The sequence below is a fragment of the Diospyros lotus genome, chromosome 10 (genome assembly GCF_014633365.1).
Source record: "Diospyros lotus cultivar Yz01 chromosome 10, ASM1463336v1, whole genome shotgun sequence".
Lineage (NCBI taxonomy): Eukaryota > Viridiplantae > Streptophyta > Magnoliopsida > Ericales > Ebenaceae > Diospyros > Diospyros lotus.
In genome coordinates this window covers 8303294-8322010 of record NC_068347.1, presented here as the reverse complement: position 1 = coordinate 8322010, position 18717 = coordinate 8303294, and the positions used below count along the sequence as shown (strand labels likewise).

The 18717-nt window shown below is 34.6% G+C and overlaps 1 non-coding gene across 1 annotated transcript; it reads right to left on the bottom strand.

Annotated features, from left to right (window-relative positions):
* Positions 1-15757: 15757 nt before the first annotated feature.
* LOC127812384 (small nucleolar RNA R71) lies at positions 15758-15864 on the bottom strand. The gene has a single exon (XR_008025888.1). It is a non-coding gene; the product is annotated as a small nucleolar RNA R71 (small nucleolar RNA).
* Positions 15865-18717: the final 2853 nt, after the last annotated feature.

Sequence of the window (18717 nt, the reverse complement as noted above, 5' to 3'; positions counted from 1 at the left end):
ACCGGTGTGAGCCCGTCGCTAAATTTAATTTTTTTTTATTTTTTAGCGACAGGACTGACCCTGTCACTAAATTTAAATTTTTTTATTTAATTTTTTTTTATTTTTTAGTGACGGGGTTGAGCCTGTCGCTAAATTTTAATTTTTTTATTAATTTATTTATATTTTTTAGCGACGGGGTTTAGCCTTTTGCTAAATTTTAATTTTTTATTTTTTATTTTTTTATTTTTTAGCGACGGGGCTGACCCCGTTCGCAAAATTCAACACCAAATTTACAAATTTAACACGCGCCAGGCCCCGTGACCTCCCCTATGTGCGCCACGTGGCTGCGCCTCTGCTCGCCATGTGGCAACACTAGGATATTACTTCCGCAACTATTATTCTCAAATTTTCTACCAGATTCAAACCCCCAACCTCTCATAACCAAGTTTCGCGTGCGAACCAGCTGATCTGGAAGCTTTTTTGTTTGTTGTTATACATAAAATGTATTTATAGTATTCTCTTCCAAATATTTTAGAATTATATTTATACACCAAAATTTCTTAAACTTATTTAATAATATTAATTTTAATATTAATGTTAGTAAAGAGAAATGAATATTAATTTTAATTTTATTTCATTATTAATTCAAATAAAAATTTATTAATTATTATATCAGTAGTGAAAAATTATGTTTTTATTTTGATTTTAATTTGTAATATATTTAAAAATTATTAATTTAATTTTTACTAATATTAATGTTCATAAAAATTATTATGATTTGTTTAAATGTAAAAGTTTTAATTTTTACTTAATTTTTTTTATTTTTTTAGCGACGGGTTGATCCCATTTTCTCTAAATTTTAATTAATTAATTTTTTTATTTTTTATTTTTTAGTAATGGGGTTTTGCCCGTCGTTAAATTTTAATTAATTAATTTAGTTTTTTAATTTTTTTGGAAAGGGTTTTGCCCGTCTCTAAATTTTAATTTATTTTTTTACTTTTTAGCGATGAAATTGACTCGTCTCTAAATTAAATTATTTTTATTTAATTTTTTTTTAATTTTTAACGATAGGAAATACCTCGTGGCTAAATTTAAATTTCTTATTTAATTTTTTTTATTTTTTAGCGACGAGATTGACCCCGTTGCTAAATTTTAAATTTTTTATTTAATGTTTTTAATTTTTAGCGATGAGTGACCCCGTCGCCAAATTTAAATTTTTTATTTAATTTTTAGCGAACGGGTTACACCCATCACTAAAAAATAAAAAAAAATTAAATAAAAATTTAAAATTTAGCAACAGGTTACTCCCGTCACTAAAAATTAAATAAAAAATAAAATTCACTAAAAAATAAAATTCGCTAAAAAATAAAAAATTAAAATTTAGTGACGGGATGACCTAGTCACTAAAAATTAAAAAAATAAAATAAAAAAATTCAAGTTGGCTAAAAAATAAAAAAACTAAATAAAAAAGATTAAAATTTAGCGATGGGTCTTCCCCATAGCTAAAAAATAAAAAAAATTAAATAAAAAAGTAAAATTTACTGACAGGGTAACTCCCATCGCTAAAAAATAAAAATAAATAAATAAAACAATAAAATTTAGCGACGGGGATGACCCCGTCGCTAAAAAATAAAAAAAATTAAATAAAAAAATTAAAATTTAGCGACGAGATCAACCCGTTGGTAAAAAATAAAAAAAATTAAATAAAAAATTAAAATTTAGCAACGGGGTTACTCCCATCGCTAAAAACTAAAACAAATTTAAATAAAAAAATTTAAATTTAGCAACGGGATTTCCGTCGCAAATTCTGTCACTAAATTTAGTCACGGGTATTTCGTCGCTAAATTAAAAAAATATTTAGTGACAGAATAATTTCGTCTCTAAATTTTGTCGCTAAATGCGATTTTTCTTATAGTGTATACTATATCTATCTCATAGATTATGGCATGCGAGTCACTATCCTTTATCATTAACATCTCATACTGATCAAAGGTAATATCTCATATTCAATCCGTACTTGACTAATCATAGTCCCCATTTGAGAAGTCTAAGGACTGGGAACAACCATTTAGATATCCTTATTAAAAAGGTCAATTGTTACATATTCTTAACACTTAAGAGTAAGACCTTTAACAAGAAATCTAAGGACTCATTCATATATAATTATTAAAGAGATATGAATGAAGATATGACCTCAAAATATAAAAACACATTTTATCATATATGTATATTGTAAGAATTACATTATTAATCCCATAATTATAAATGCCAAATGCCATCTAAATCTAGCATTAGGGCACCAACACTGACAAATTTACCTCTAAAATCTCTAGTTTGAAAATTGAAATAGACTGTGGTAATCTCAATCCCAAAAGAAATACGGACTCTACCATCTGTCAGCTATGACTTTTATAAATAGGGGGTGAGCCTTACTCTCAAGGTATGCTAAAAATTTCTACAAAAACTTTCTACATTCTCTTCTAGCTTTTAGCTAATCTAATTTAAGCATCGAAAGATTCATGAAGGGTAATGCCCTATGCCCTCTGACCAACTTCTATCTTACAGATTCTTGATGGTTTTAAGATGATTCCTTTGATACAAATTCTATTTTTTTATTTTGACAACAATTGGAGTCGTTTGTAGGAATTTTGATAGAAAGTAAACAACGATGGCTCATACGAGATGGGTCCTAGTGATCGACCTCCAAAGTGGCACCCTCTACTACCCTTCTTGCCCATTACAAGGCTTTTCGGTCAGAGCACTAGGAGAGCATACATGCTCTCTTGGAAATGGAAGGTTTACTAAAAAGCATCATACCTCAGGTTTCTCTGCTGCAAACATTATAGAACTTTGTGACTAAAAGGTGAAATGTGTCGACCTCGATGACTTCCTTAGGGATATGAGAAAATCTACCTCTCTTTGAGGGCTCCTGAGCAGATGATAATCGAGAGACTCTCCGATAGCCAACTCTGCCTTAAGAGAATGAGTATGTTGTATAAAAATCCTAATGTAGAAAATGAACCCCTTAGAAGGAGAATACCCAAATATAGTCTAAAGTACGACCCCTAAATAAGGCTATGCCTTCCTAAAGACCAACATAGGAGAGCACAAGAAGTTGGTAATTCATCTGAATTCAATGCTCGAGAGAAAGGGACATGAGAAAGAAGAAAGATGAAATTTTAGAACAAAAATTACTGGTACCAACGCAAGAGAATCATCAGAGGAGGAAAATCCCATTCACCTAATAAATTATGGAAAAATCTTTTTCGAGAGAATTCAAGATGCCCCAATTGGCTACTTATTTAGGGAAAGAGGATCCTTATGACCACATAAAGAATTATGAATCCCTTATGCTACTTCACAATCAAGAAGATGATATTATGTGTTGGACCTTTCCATTAAATTTGACTGATCATGCATGTGCTTTGTTCAATGATTTGGTTGCATGGTCTATTTCCTTTTTCGATCAATTAAGAAGGGAATTCATCAAGGCCTTCATCATCAATTAGGTTAAACCCTCTACACGAATCTTTTGCCTTAGACCAACCAACATAGCAGATCTATTTGTTTGAGCGAATAAATATATCTTGTAGGCCAAAGTGATGAGAATGGTCAGAAGAAGTGAAGACAAAGAAAGAAAAATGAGGCAAAAAGAATATTATAAAGGGACTAGCGAGAGGGTGGACTAGTCTAGAAAGCCTGATGCCCTCTCTAGGCTTCAATTACAAAATTAAACCAAGCTCACCGAGTTGCGATGCCATCCTTGTGGCCATTGAAAGATCAAGCATTATTAGATTCTCAAAGAAGACCAATCGATTATTAAGGAAGAACAAGGACGTTATAGGTTTCATGGGACTCATGCTTACTCTACAAATCAATGTCATGAGCTAATAAATCAAATTGAAGCCCTTACCAAAGAGGAATGATTGAGGCGATATGCATGGGTTGAGCTTAAGAGAGGAAATGAGTGACTAGAGATGAGACTGAAAAGTAAAGGGGCTAGACCAACAACAATATGAAAGAGCAATAGAAGAAAAGAGAACTCCTCCCCAATAAATGAGCCAATACATTAGGCCATTCGTGTTATCTCTAGTGGAGAGACTTTAGTTGGAAGTACTTCATCTTCTCAAAAAGCCTATGCTAAGAAAACTTACCAAGTAAACTTGGAGTGAAAGTCCAAGAGAATGAAGAACCCATCATCTTCATTCCCAAGGATAGAGAGGACGTCATCATGTCACATGACGATCCCATGGTCATTTCCACTATTATAGCCAAAAATTTTACTGGGAGAATATTAGTGGATAGTGGCAGTTCTATCAATCTAATCTATTTGAACTATACTTTGAACAAATACATATCTCCCTTGATAGACTAAAAGTTATCCTCTCCCTTCTATGGCTTTACTACGAAAGCAGTGCCTCGTGGTTGGATCGATACAATTGGCTATAATGATAGGGACTAAGCCTCAAAACGCAATACGACAAGCTAACCTCATGGTGGTTAAAACTTCCTTATCAACATATAATGTCATCTTGGGACACTCGCTCCTAAAGGACATAAGGGTGGTGATTTCCTCAAGATACCTCTTGATGAAATTCCTCGCACATTATAGTGGGGCAAGTTTGCAAACATAAAAAGGTGAGGAACTGCTACCTTTCCTCTACTAAGGGGAAGGAGAAGGAAGACATGTTGGCTATAAGAGAATAAAATGTGAACAAGACTTAATTAGTGGAAAAGCTGGACACAATGAAGTTAAGGGATGATGATGAAAGACTGGTGTATGTGGGAAGTAGTTACCTGAGCATATGAGTCATGACATTATGCATATGCAGTCATGAAATGATTTTTGAAAACAATATGGTACTTGATGCGCGCAGCGAACAAGTTCACATAATATATTCGTAGAGAGAGTTTCAGCTTAGAGATGAACTTCGGTCCCAGGTTTATGATATGGACTTCGGTTCCAGAGTTCTGGACTTCGGTCTTATGATTATGGTTTTAAAAAGATTGCATATGAGTATGATTGCATTTTACATCATGTTATCATGAAAAGTGGTAAAGAGCTGTGGTATGAGTGTCATAAATGTTATTCATGATCCTTATTGTTTCTCATTGTCTATTATAAGTCTCATGCTCCCTTTATTTTAGTTATACTTACTAGATCTTGTGGCTCATATTTCTTGCATATCATTCCAGGTTAAGGAAAGGAAAGTTTGAGGTCAAGTTTAGTGGTATTAGATCCTAGCCGTTATCGATGTGTACGGGGCTCTCTCAACTGAAAAGATCTTGAGGGTGTGTTGGAGATAGGGGTGATGGTTTCATGTTTTATTATTGGTTATCAATATCTTTTAGTATAGTGCTACCTTGAGGTATGTATTAATGGTTAATTGCGCTTCTGGTTAATTGCGCTTCTGCTATTGTGAAAGGACATTGGTATTAGAATATTATATAGAAATAAAAGAATTTATTTGGTATGAAAATTTCCAGTCGTTACAGTTGAGGATGTGACTATCATGATGTCTTTTTTTATAGCTGATGCAAGGTTCACTTACACTATTTTTTTTTTACTAATAAGCTAGCTAGCGTTGACTAACTTTATCATCTCTCTCGCTCCCTCTATTTTTTTCTTTTCTCGGAACACATGAATGAAACAATTTCTTCATGTTACCTACCCCTTTTTCACGACCCTAGAGTGTGAGCAAAAAGTCAGTAAGAACTCCAAAACTCAAATGTTATCCATTGCACCGTGGGAAATTGATATCTGATTTGATGTTTCTTTTGCTTCCATACACACCATCATCAGTTGATGACGTGAAAAATCTTATTTGCAAGAATAGGGTTAGATCAGGCATAGTTCATGGCCACAATAGTGGACATATATGGCCCACTCCACATTCATCTCTGTTAGGCTTGTCTCTTAGGATGATTCTGCAACAACTTGCAGTTAAAATAGAACTGCCTAAGGCCTTCCCATAAACAACCAACCCTCGGATGCCTAAGTAAGAAGTGATCCATGAAGGGAATAAGAGAGAGAGAGAGAGAGAGAGAGAGAGAGAGGAGCACTATGTTGTAGCCATGAAGATAGATGTCTTGTTTAGACAGTAGAAACACACAACAATCTTTCAAATTATAGAACACAACAAGGTCAACCCCTTAGGAAGAACAAGAGAAGAAGTCGAAAGACGCAGAAATCAAAGGGCTCCTCCATACATGGAAGCATAGTACACACATAGTAGATTAGGACTTAGGACATGCATTATTCAAGACCGACCAAGGATACATACATAATATATAAATTATAGATTGGGACTTAGGACTTAGGAGTATACATGGCCTCCTCTTAACAGCGTCTGGTAATTAGCCATGGAATTATTCCTAGCCCAAATGATTCCACAGGCTGGACAAACCGTTTGCATTCCTGCTCCAGGCACTGAAACCGTGCTTTGACCTGGCGTATGGCCAGGCAAGCCGCCTGGATTAGGTCTTGGCCCTGGATTTGGCGTTGGATCAGGCCTTCTATTATCAGGGGGCATAATAATAATAGTCGGCTGATAGGGATTGTTGCCTCCGCCGCCGCCGGCGATTTCTTCAGCTTCCTGAGAGAAATCTCCTTCAAAGATGTTTTTTCCATGATCCACATTTATCTCTTGATCGGGAGCTCCGGAGCTGTTTGCGCCGTATCTCGTTCTCTGAGTCGCCTTACCCCGAAAGACATTATTTCCGTTCTTGGCATTCACTCCTTGTTTGGGAGGTGCCATTGTGGAACCAAGTTAATCAAATCAAATCAAATGAGATGATGCCTTCTGGCCTGGGGTTAGGCTCAAGATGCCAAACGAGCTTTATATACACAATCAATTGTGTATATAAAATTTGATAATTCAAAGACTTCAACTACCCTGAAAACATAACTTATAATATTTAATTCCCATTTTCGACGACTTAACATTTTAAGAGGAGACTTGACTTAAATAAAACAATGCTAATGTTATAATATGACCGCCAATGTTGAATTCTGTAATCCAATAATATAAGGCTTCCGTGTTAATGATGAAGGAAGCATGCATACGCTGTTTCGTAGCCAAATACTAAGACTATATATATATATATATATATTTGGGTGTATTAGCTGTATGTGTGAGTTTTTCTTGTTTACTAATTAGGAAAAAAAATCAAATGAAGATTGGATGGTGATTAGCACTTATGGTTTATTTTTATTATTTTAAGTAAAATTTAATCAAAGAAAATTTTGACACATTGGCAAAATTAAGTTTATTATAATGTGAAGGTTATGAATTTAAATATTATTAATAAAATTAATTTTTTAAAATAAAATATATAAAATATATTTTGACAATTCACATTACTAATAGAATTTCACAACACCAAAACATCTTCTTTTTTTTTTTTTTTTTCTGAACGATAGATTTATCCATTCTTGAGCCATTATCGTTAGTATTTGATGATAAACCTTAAGTCACTAGGACCAACTTAAATAATTACACATGCAATTAACCCCGGGACTTTATCCAGGGGAAATTATATGCGGGACAGTGTCCTGGTGAATGCCTACCGGGGTACTGTCCTGCGCAGTCTTCTATTCGTGACACTGTCCCAAGCAATTTCATTTTTAAGACTTGTCTCGCACAAGCCCATGTTAGGTCCATTTTTTGTAACCTTCTTCAATATGATATTACATATGCTTTAATAGGAAAATTGACCTAATTCATGCTTAACTCATTGGACTAATTCACTTTCCATGCATGGTCAAAGAGATGGTGACACGTGTCCAACCACTTGTCCCTACCTCCCCATTTCAAGGTATAAATAGGAAATAACTACATTTATTTTAGGCTCTAATGCTGCATTAAGGATCTGAACTCAAATTAAACTTGGGCAATAACTACATTTCTTGATTTAATTTGCTTGAGATTTACCTACTTTTTTAACATGTAGACTGACTTAAGTATCAGAGGGTCTATGCGGGACACTTTCCCACGTGCCTCCTAATTGTGTTCCAGTCTTGTAGAATCACCTCTTCTCTCGACAAAATCTTCTCCAATACAAATATCTTACTCGGGTCAACTACTTAGGATCATTTCTAACTCTTTGAGACAACTCCCTAAAGACCCTCCTTACAACTCCTTGAAGACTTTCACTATAACTCTTTAAGGACAATCCTTAAAACTCTTGGAGGACTTCATCCGCAATGTTGATCTTCTTGTGCTTCAGTCGTGCTCTACCTTCACAGCGTCTAGCCTCCCAAGATTATAAATTTAATTATTGTATTTTGACAACAATAACTTGCACTATGTTTGTGGGATAAGGACAAGAAATGTAATGGCACGCACTCAATCGACCATGGAAACTTCACACAAAGGAGAATAGTCAAAACAAATGCGTGGAACATATGAAGTCAGATCTTAACGAGTTCAACCTACTCAACAAAACTCTCCTGGGTAGTCACAGCATTTCGCTAAAGAAGGTCAATCTTACCCCGAGCAAGAACGTTGCCCTGAATAACGTGCATCCCCCAAGCAACTTGTAACCTCTTAATTTTTATAATTAATATTTATATATTTTTTCCCAGGGACCTGATGCCAGCACGGTTACCAAAAACTCATGGCGACTTCTTCCTTGGACACCCTGACTGAGGAATTCAAGGGGAAGCATTAAAATGGTTGGCATCTTCCAGAGTCTTAATGACATTACCACGACTAGCATACACATTTCTCACAATAGAGCTTTGCCATTGTCTCACAACCTACTTAACTCATTCTTAAGCATACATCTGGGTAAGTTACATTAAACAACACTGAGGCTAACATGCTTGCTACCCTATTACAATATCTGTAGCAAGATGACAACACCAAGACCTTATGGTTGGGACTGCTCTGTACAAGTCTAAACCCCTGCCTCGAGCACCGTCTAGCTCACCATCTCTCGATGGATTTCTCTTACTTGGAATGACACAAGTAAACGTGAGTCGTAAGGCTCAGTAAGCATAATGGAATAAAGGTGATAGGGTAAGGATAGAGCTTTCCCTATACCACATGCATTTCATGCCAATGCAATTACATGCAATGTATAGTGCAAGCGTCAATCCCAAATGCATAAACATAAAGTAAATTGCACATATAAGGACCTTGGGGCCCACATAAGATGCATACATTAACGCCCAAGTCCCTACATACAAACCTGCTAGCTCATCGTCATAACATCTCTTGCCATCATACACAGCTCATCATCATAACATATAGCTGGTGTGGGTCTCATCCCCATAACCACTCTTGCTCACCATACCATGCAACATATAAGAAATGCAATGGTTTTTGAAGCATAAACGTGATAATAAGGCCCCCATAAACCAAGCATTAGGCCATGCTATGCCCACATAGGAACTCATATAGGAAAAAGGCTCTTAATGCATATGCTCGCCTATTATACCCAAGTCGGTGCTCATTGGCTAACTGAGTTATGCCAATGCTCACATTTCTCCCCCACACACAAGGCATGTCCCCCAATAATGAATGCAACCCAATCCCTAATGTCACAATAATACCATGATATGCACAAAGTCATAGTGGGTGACTGGCAGTACCAGCTCTCCTAACGACCAATAGTTGGCTCCCATACATCCAACGATCGACTGTCGTGACCTAGCAGTCGATAACTAGTAGCTTTGCACCTCACGTCTTTAAACACCCATAAACCTACACATACCATTCCATTCGCAAGGAGACACAAATCCTTGCGTTAGTTGACCCTAACAATAACATGTCATTCCTTTGGAACTTGAGGGCGATTCGAGACCCTCGTTGAGATTACAAGCGTGGCTCAACTGAATTTAACGTTACAGGCCAAATAAATAAAACGAAATAGACTATTCAATATTGAAGAGGATAGTGCAAGAAGAGCTTACAACCGAAATCGAAAGAAGAAATAACTTAGAATCCATAAGAGAGTTAGGAGCTTGCCTCTTAATAGTGGATCCGACGGTTTCCTGTAGAAAATACCAGTTTCTGCAATTCAAATATTAAATATTTTTACATAATATTGTTCTACTTGAACTTATTTATTTTTCTACAAAATTTCAAGGGAAAAGGAGTTGGGACGCGCCCTAGGAAGGGTGCCCACGCGTTGCCACGCATAGCCTTCCCCGACATGTGTATTGCACGTGCCACTGTCTTCTTCAGCAATGACGCAACAACCTCTTAATGTTTTGGCCATATCTCTCTCGTTTTAACTCCGATTCGATCTCTTATTTTTCCTACATGCTCCTGTATCTCCCCTCTACTGGAATATAAACTTTAATCGAACTTACCTCATTATCTTCCTGTAATTTAGGCCCAGATTCTAGTGAATCTTTGAATTTTTCAATGAAGCATGTTTCTCCCTCGTTTCTTCACTAATCTCACTAGTTTTTCTTGCAGAACCTTCCCCTCTTGCTTAAGAAATTATTCCTTTCCTTACAACCCCTCAACCCAACATAATTTTGGCTCAAAACTTACTTTGAAAGCCAATGTAAACCTTGGTCTATTTATAGAAATCTCGAGCCAATTACTTGTTACCACCTGCCATTCTTATCTCCTCAATATGTGTGCCTCATGATTACCTCCAACTATCGGTTTAGTCGGTTCATTTCCCCAGCGACCCTGTTGCGGGTTTCTAAGAATCACACTTTGGCCTGAAGTTTCACATATCTGTACTTTGATCCCTGAACTATTTAAGACTTTGGCTATTTATGCAATTCCTTATTTTGATCCCATATGTCCTTAAGAAGAGGTTTCTTACGTTTTTTTTCAACCCCTATACAACTTTCCAATATTTTTAAGAAATCACATATTTTCCTGAACCTCTCTGAAATTATATTTTTATTCTTGAATTCTCGTGATTCCTTGGACATATCCTACTACCTCAAACGCATACTTGCTCTGATACCAATTGTTTCCTAGAAAAATACCCAAAAGGGGAGTGAATTTAGTTTTTTGAAAATTAATAATTTTAGCTCTTGTTAAAAACTCTTAATTTTTGTAATCTTAATAAAATGTGATTGAGCAATAATATGAAAATTTAAATCAATTAACCAAAAGAACAAGAGAATTTTATAGAGATTTAGCTATTTTAAAAAGCCTACTCTCTCTCAAGACTAAGCTTGAGGTTCCACTAAGGAGAACAACATATAATCTCTTGTCTAAGCAAGAACAACCACTAGCACACTACTAGCAAATACAATCCCCCCACACAACAAGTGAGTAAAAATAATAAACTTACAATTAGAGACAATTCAAACAAGTCACTAGCAATTTGAGAATTCCACAGCCAGCATACTTCCAACACTTGAACTTTCTCACTCTTGTTTTAATGCTCTATCAATAGTTTGTTCCTTGTTCATTGAAGCTTTCAAACTCACCCTTTATATAGCCATCTTTAGATAACTAGCTGTTACATAAAGGAACAAATGATATTTTGAAATTCAAAAAATTTCTTCAATTTTTCAGGTTGCAACTAAAACATATTAGCATTTGTTGGTATCATGGTTTACAAACATATCAAAAAAGTATTTTGTACAAAAAGATAAACTTGAGAAAGTCAATGAGATAACCTGATAGTAAGATTAACCATAAGCTTTTTAAGACAAAAGAGCTTGAGAGTTAGACAATAAATCAGAATCTGCAAACAGTTAAGTTAAAGCACCTTTTTCTTAAAAAGAAATTTTACCTTTTTCATGGGGAAATCAGGCTATGATTTTGAAATACAAGGTAAAAACATATTATAAAAAAAATACCCTTGGCGTGCAAAAAAAAAAAAAAGATGCATATACCAAAGTATAATCCCAAATGACTGTTGTACTTCGGTCAACTACAGTTTCCACTTCGGTCAACCTAAGTCATCTAGTAGACTAATGCCCAACTTTGGTCAAAGGATTAATCGACCTAAGTCAAGAAGCCAATATTCTAGCCAACTTCGATCTACCTAAGGCATAACTTCGGTCGACTAAATTTGTCCAATAGCCAAAACCAAAACTTTGGTCGAAGGCTAGGTCGACCTAAATGACATAGGAAAAGATTCAAACATTTTGCCTCATTTCAATCGACTTAGACTAAACATCAGTCGACCTAAGATACATAGACACGAAAAAATAAGATTTTTACTTCACAAGAGGCTAATAAAATACATTGATATCAAAAAAATATTTTTGTTATTGTTAAAATCATATTTATTTTCCCTTAAGTTTAACACAATTCATGTGTAAAGAAGGCAATTTGAGATTACAGAAAAGATCGAGCTTGGCTTCTTCTGCTCTCTATATTCTCTACTTCTATTATCTTCCTTTGTTTTACTTCAAAAATTAATTTGGGTGTGAGTGTCATGCGGGGAAAAGACACACAGGTACTGATGGTACGAAATCCTCAATCTAGCACGGGAAGACGTGCACGAAGTAGTACCAGGTAGCACATTAGGTGTGGACGGACTAGGACCAGCACGACGTGAGGTGGATTCCATCTCGATGCAAAAACGGTTTTTGTATCTAACATGACATCAGATATCAAGTATTTATTTATTACAAGCTGTGTATGGCGTGTGTTTATTACTTCCACTATGTATGTTTGATACACATAAAATTTTTAATCTTACTTATACCACTATGCATTTTTTTCTTCATGGAGACCATTTACCATTACAACTTTGCCCCCACACACATTACCATAATGTACGTAACAACAATTGTTGGAAAAAAAGAATTCATAATTCTATTGTACAAGCTTAGGAATAGACAAAACATTTCTTATAGCATTAGGTATGTGTAAACAGTTATATAAAACCAACACATGTCTAGAAGGTAAATGTATGGAAGTAGTGCCTATTGCTAACGCAACAACACTTGCCCCATTCCCAACCTTTAGGACCACTTCACGCTTCCCAAGCATCCTACTCCAATTGAGATCCTTCGCAAACAAACAAATATGAGATGTAGCACCAAAATCAACAATCCAAGAAATAGGATACTGACTAATCGTAAGATTAGTCTCAATAACACACAAAAAAGAAGTACCTTGACCTTTCTGTCTCTTAACCTTTAAGCTTATGAGGTAGTCAGGGCAATTTCTCTTCTAATGTCACTTCTTCTGACAAAAGGAGCAGGTACCCTTGCCCATGACCTCCTTACCCTTAAACTCTGCCTTTCCTCCATCATTCCATGCTCCGAGAACATTTCTCTTCTTCTTCTTCTTAGATTTAAGTTTCCTCTGGGAAAAAGATGATGCAACAACAAGAACCCCTTCTTTGCCTTTAACCTTCATTTGTGATTGGGTCGTTGTTAACATGTTTAACAACTCTAGGAGGGAACACTCAATTTTATTCATATAAAAATAAGTGATAAAAGAAGAAAATAAATCTAGCAACGATTAAAAGATCAGATCAATACGGAGATGAGGATCCATAGGGAATTCCAAGATATCTAACTGACCAATCCAAATGATCATGTTGATGACATGGGCTCCCACATCAGACCCTTCAACCATCCTAGCTCGAAAATGCTTCTTCGATATCTCATATCGAGTTGTCCGACTATGCTTACTATAAAGGTCCTTAAGACTCTAAAACATGCTTGCAGCACTAGGAACATTCTCATGTTGGCACTACAAGTCATTGGAAATAGAGGTGAGTATATAGTTAGGGTCTCTCATATTGTGATCTGATAGAACTTAATTGTATGCATATTTTTATCTATTTTTCATCTTAACCTTATGCTATTTTTCCTACATAAAATATGTGTTTATATAGATTTTACATTATTTTAATCTCTTTTTCTAGGAACCTAGCAAATGATATTATTTCGAAGATTTAGGCATAAAAAGGAAAAAAAAAAAGATATTATAAAGTTAATTTTAAAATTAATATTATAATATAAATATAAAAATAAACATTAAAAATAAATAATATTATAATATAACTGATAGTAAATTAAATATTATATTTTATATTATATATTATATTATTTATATATGTTATAAAGTGGCCTGAAGATGGCATGAATGTGAGATTTGGGCTAGGGCTCCATATATATATATATATATAATAATATATAAAGAATTAACAAAGGCTTTAAGCCGGGCATGTGAGGAAAAGCAAAGACTTGGGCGAAAATTGGAGATTGGAGGCTAGTGTGGCGGAAGCAAGAGAAATGCATAGTGAAGAAGCTGCAAGCACATTGGAGGAAATCAAGTAGCGCACAACAGTCAGGGCCCAAGGAGTAGATCCAACATCCCAAATCTGGAAGAGATCTAGGCAGGGAACTCCTATTTTTCTTTCAACTTCTATTTTTTTTTTTTTTTTATTAGTGCCATTATGAACTAATTTTATTTAACTAGAGTTTGAGATGAAGCTTGTTATGAATGCTTGATTTTTGTTGATTGGGTTTTCTATCGTGATTTCAATTATTTATTACTTAGTCTCGATGCGATTGAGTGATTTAACTATCGTTTAATTCATTTTGTATTATGATTTGAGACCGAGAGGTGATTTTCATAACAAGTTGAAGTAATAAATTTCATAAGATAGATAGCTGATAAGGGATTTGATACTTGAATCTTATGAGGGATAATGAATTGAAACTTAACAATGAATTTTGGTTCGTTATAACTATTGAGAAATAGGTTATTTGTTAACAAATTGAGATTTAATTAGGTTATTAAATCTTGGGAAAGAAGCCAACTAATTTAGATATTCACCCCCCATTGAATTGATAGAAACCTAATTGATTAAAAATTAAGATGGATTAATAAGTGGATTCGAAACACCCTAGTTGCCTCCATTTTACCCAAGTTAAGTTATTTTTAAATTTGTGTTTAATTTTAGTTTTCATTATTTTAATTTATTCAAATTCATCTCTTTTTATAGTCTAAATAATATTAAAGTTAATCTAATTTTGGTAATTAATCCAATCCTCATGGGATCGACACTCTACTCATTCAGTATGCGATTTGTACGCTTCCGAATTAGCCTAACAAGTTTTTGGCACCATTGCTGGGGATTGATATTAATATCAATACTAATTAACTTGAATATTAGTTTAGACACTAATTGCTTTTAATTGTTTGTCTTCACCTTTGTGTTCTCTTTTTACTGCACTTTTATTTGTATTTTTGAGTGTTAAAAAAAAAATAATAATAAGTAAATAATTAAAAATTAAAAAAATTAAGTTTGTAACCGTTGTGATATTCTATTTCTTCTTTGTAGGACACATTGGTGTATGGTACATTCTGATAAGACTGAAGTTCCTCTCGATTTAGAAATCGAACGTACAATAAAGAAGTTAAGGAAAATCAAAAGTGAGAAAAAAAAAAAAAAAACAAGTTCATCTCAACAAAACACGTGAGACGAAATTGTGGAGCAAAGGAATGGGCAAGCTAGAGCTTTAAGGGATTACGATATGCCCTCTGTTCAAGGAACACCCTCCAGCATCACCAGACCAACCATAGGGGCAAATAATTTTGAGATTAAGTCAGCTATTATTCAAATGATTCAAATCTTTGTTCAGTTTAGCAGGTTACCGAACGATGACCCCAATGCTCACATGGCTAATTTTTTGGAGATTTGTGATACTTTTAAGCAAAATGGTGTCTCTAATGATGTGGTTAGACTTAGGCTATTTCCTTTTTCATTAAGAGATAAAGCTAAGTATTGGTTGAACTCTTTGCTTGCAGGGTCCATTACAACATAGGATGATTTGACACATAAATTTCTCAATAAATTCTTTCCACCTGCAAAAATTGCAAAGATGAGGAATGATATAACCAATTTCATGCAGGCAGACATGGAGAATTTATATGAAGCATAGGAGCGATTTAAAGAGTTGTTAAGAAGATGTCCTCATCATGGGCTTCCAAAGTGGTTAGTGGTTCAAATATTTTATAATGTTTTAAATCATAACACTAGGATTACTATTGATGCAACTGCAGGAGGAGCTTTAATGGGAAAAGAGACTGATGAAGCTTATAACCTTCTTGAAGAGATGGCCAACAATAGCTCTCAATGGTAATCTAAAAGATCTATGCCAAGAAGAACAGTTGGAGAACATGAGATTGATGCGATGACAACATTGAATGCAAAGGTAGAAAATATTTTTAAAAAAATCGACCAGTTAAATATTAACTCTATTCAATCTTGTGTGCAGGTATGTGAGATTTGCGCAGGTCCTCATGTCATTAATAAGTGTTAAGCAAGGATATCTTTTGTATGTCAACCATCTGAGCAAGTCAACTATGTGGCTAATCAAGGAGGAAGAGAATTCAATCCCAATGCAAACACTTATAATCCAGGATGGAGGAATCACCCTAACTTTTCATGGTCCAATAATCAGAATGTGTTGAAGCCTCGAACAGGATTCCAACAGCAGGAAAAGAAGCCTTCATTGGAAGATTTAGTGCCTACCATGGCTAAGACAACTTTAGATTATATGGCCAAGACAAACATTATGTTTTAAAATCAACAAGCTATCATCAGAAATCTAGAAATGCAAATTGGCCAAATAGCTAATATGGTGAATAATAGAGCTCAAGGAACGCTGCCAAGCAAAACAAAAAAAAATCCAAAAGGGCAGTGCAAAGAAATAAAATTGAGAAGTGGAAGGCAAGTGGGGCAAGATGAAGAAGAAGAAGCTAAACCAAAAGAAGAAGCTGGACATAATTTTCTAGAAATAGTCGATTAGGCCATCAGCGATAGCGATTGAAATGTGATTGAATCAGAAAAGTTAAGATTTGAAGATCAACAGTTGACTGAAACAACAAAGTGGATACCAAAGTGAAAAACAGTGCCGGAAGAAAAGTAGCGAAAAGAAGAGAAAGATGCAAGGTAGGTTAAAAATATGAAGAATGATGTTCCCTTCCCTTAAAGATTGTAAAAGCAAAATGAAGATAAGGATTTTCTCAAATTCCTTAATGTGTTTAAAAAATTGCATATTAACATTCCTTTTGCAGATGCATTAACTCAAATGCCAAGTTATGCAAAGTTCTTGAAGGAAATTCTATCAAAGAAAAGGCGACTAGATGAGAATGAAACAAGATGCTTATTGAGGAATGCAATGCCATTATCCAAAACAAGATGCCTCATAAATTGAAAGATCTAGGGAGTTTTACTATACCATGCATTATTGGAAATTGTGAATTTAATAAAGCTCTTTGTGATCTAGGTGCTGGCATAAATTTGATGCCATATTCTTTGTTTAAAAAGCTAGGCCTTAGTGAAATTAAGCATACTTTTGTTTCGTTGCAACTTGCTAACAGGTCTACTAAACATCCCATTGGAATGATAGAAGTTGTCCTTGTTAAAGTTGCTAAATTTATTTTTCCTGTGGATTTTATTGTACTTGAAATGGAAGAAGATAGGGAAATACCATTGATTTTAGGAAGACTATTCCTTGCAACAGGTAGAGCATTAATTGATCTTGAACAAGGTAAGTTAACTTTGAGAATAAGGTTAGAAAAGGTGAATTTTAATGTTTTTCAAGCTTCTAAATAATTGAATGATGATGACTCTTGTTTAAGAATTGGTGTTCTTGATCATTTTGTGGATGAATATGTTGATAGTTTGCATGAGCCATTAGATGAAGAACTATTGACTATTGAAAGTAGTGACATTTAGGAACTGGAACATGTGTAAAACACTATTATAAAGCCCAATGGAATTGATCAATTCAGTGAAGATGAAAAAAAGGCTTTTGAGCAGCTAAGGAAAGAATCTCGACCTTCTATTAAGGTATCTCCTAAGCTTGAATTAAAACCGTTACTATCACATTTGAGGTATGTATTCCTAGGAAAGTCTTATACTACTCCTGTTATTATTTATGCACATTTGACAAAAGAAGAGGAAGAAGAACTTTTGAATGTATTAAGAAGGCATATTAGAGCTTTAGGTTGGTCTATTGTGGATATCAAAGGTACTAGTCCTTCATTTTGCATGCATAAGATCTTAATGGAAGATAATTTTAAGCCATCTATTGAACATCAAAGAAGATTAAATCCAAACATGCAAGAAGTTGTTAGGGCTGAAATTATTAAATGGCTTGATGCTGGAATTATCTATTCTATTTTTTATAGCAGTTAGGTGAGTTCGATTCAAGTAGTACCAAAGAAGGGCGGTATGACTGTGGTTAAAAATGGAAATAATGAATTGATTCCTATTAGAATAGTCACACGGTGGCGTGTTTGTATTGTTATAGAAAGTTAAATAACGCCACTAGAAAAGATCACTTTCCTCTACCTTTTATTGATCAAATGCTTGAAAGACTTGTTGAAAATAAAATTTATTGCTTCTTAGATGGATATTCTGGTTATACAAAAATTCCTATTGCACCTGAAGACCAAGAAAATACTACTTTTACATGTCCATATGACACTTTTTCTTTTAAGAGAATGCCGTTTGGTTTGTGTAAAGCACCTGCTACTTTTCAGCAGTGTATGATCGCAATTTTCCATGATATGATTGGAAATTTTATTGAAGTATTTATGGATGATTTTTCAGTCTTTGGTGTTTCTTTTGATAATTGTTTGGCTAATCTCTCCTGAGTTTTGCAATGATGTGAAGACACTAATTTAGTATTAAATTGGGAAAAGTGTCATTTTATGGTGCAGGAAGGAATTGTGTTGGGTCATAAGGTTTCTGAAAGAGCAATTGAGGTGGATAGAGCAAAAGTTGAAGCAATGGAAAATTTACCACCCCCAACCACATTTAAAGGAG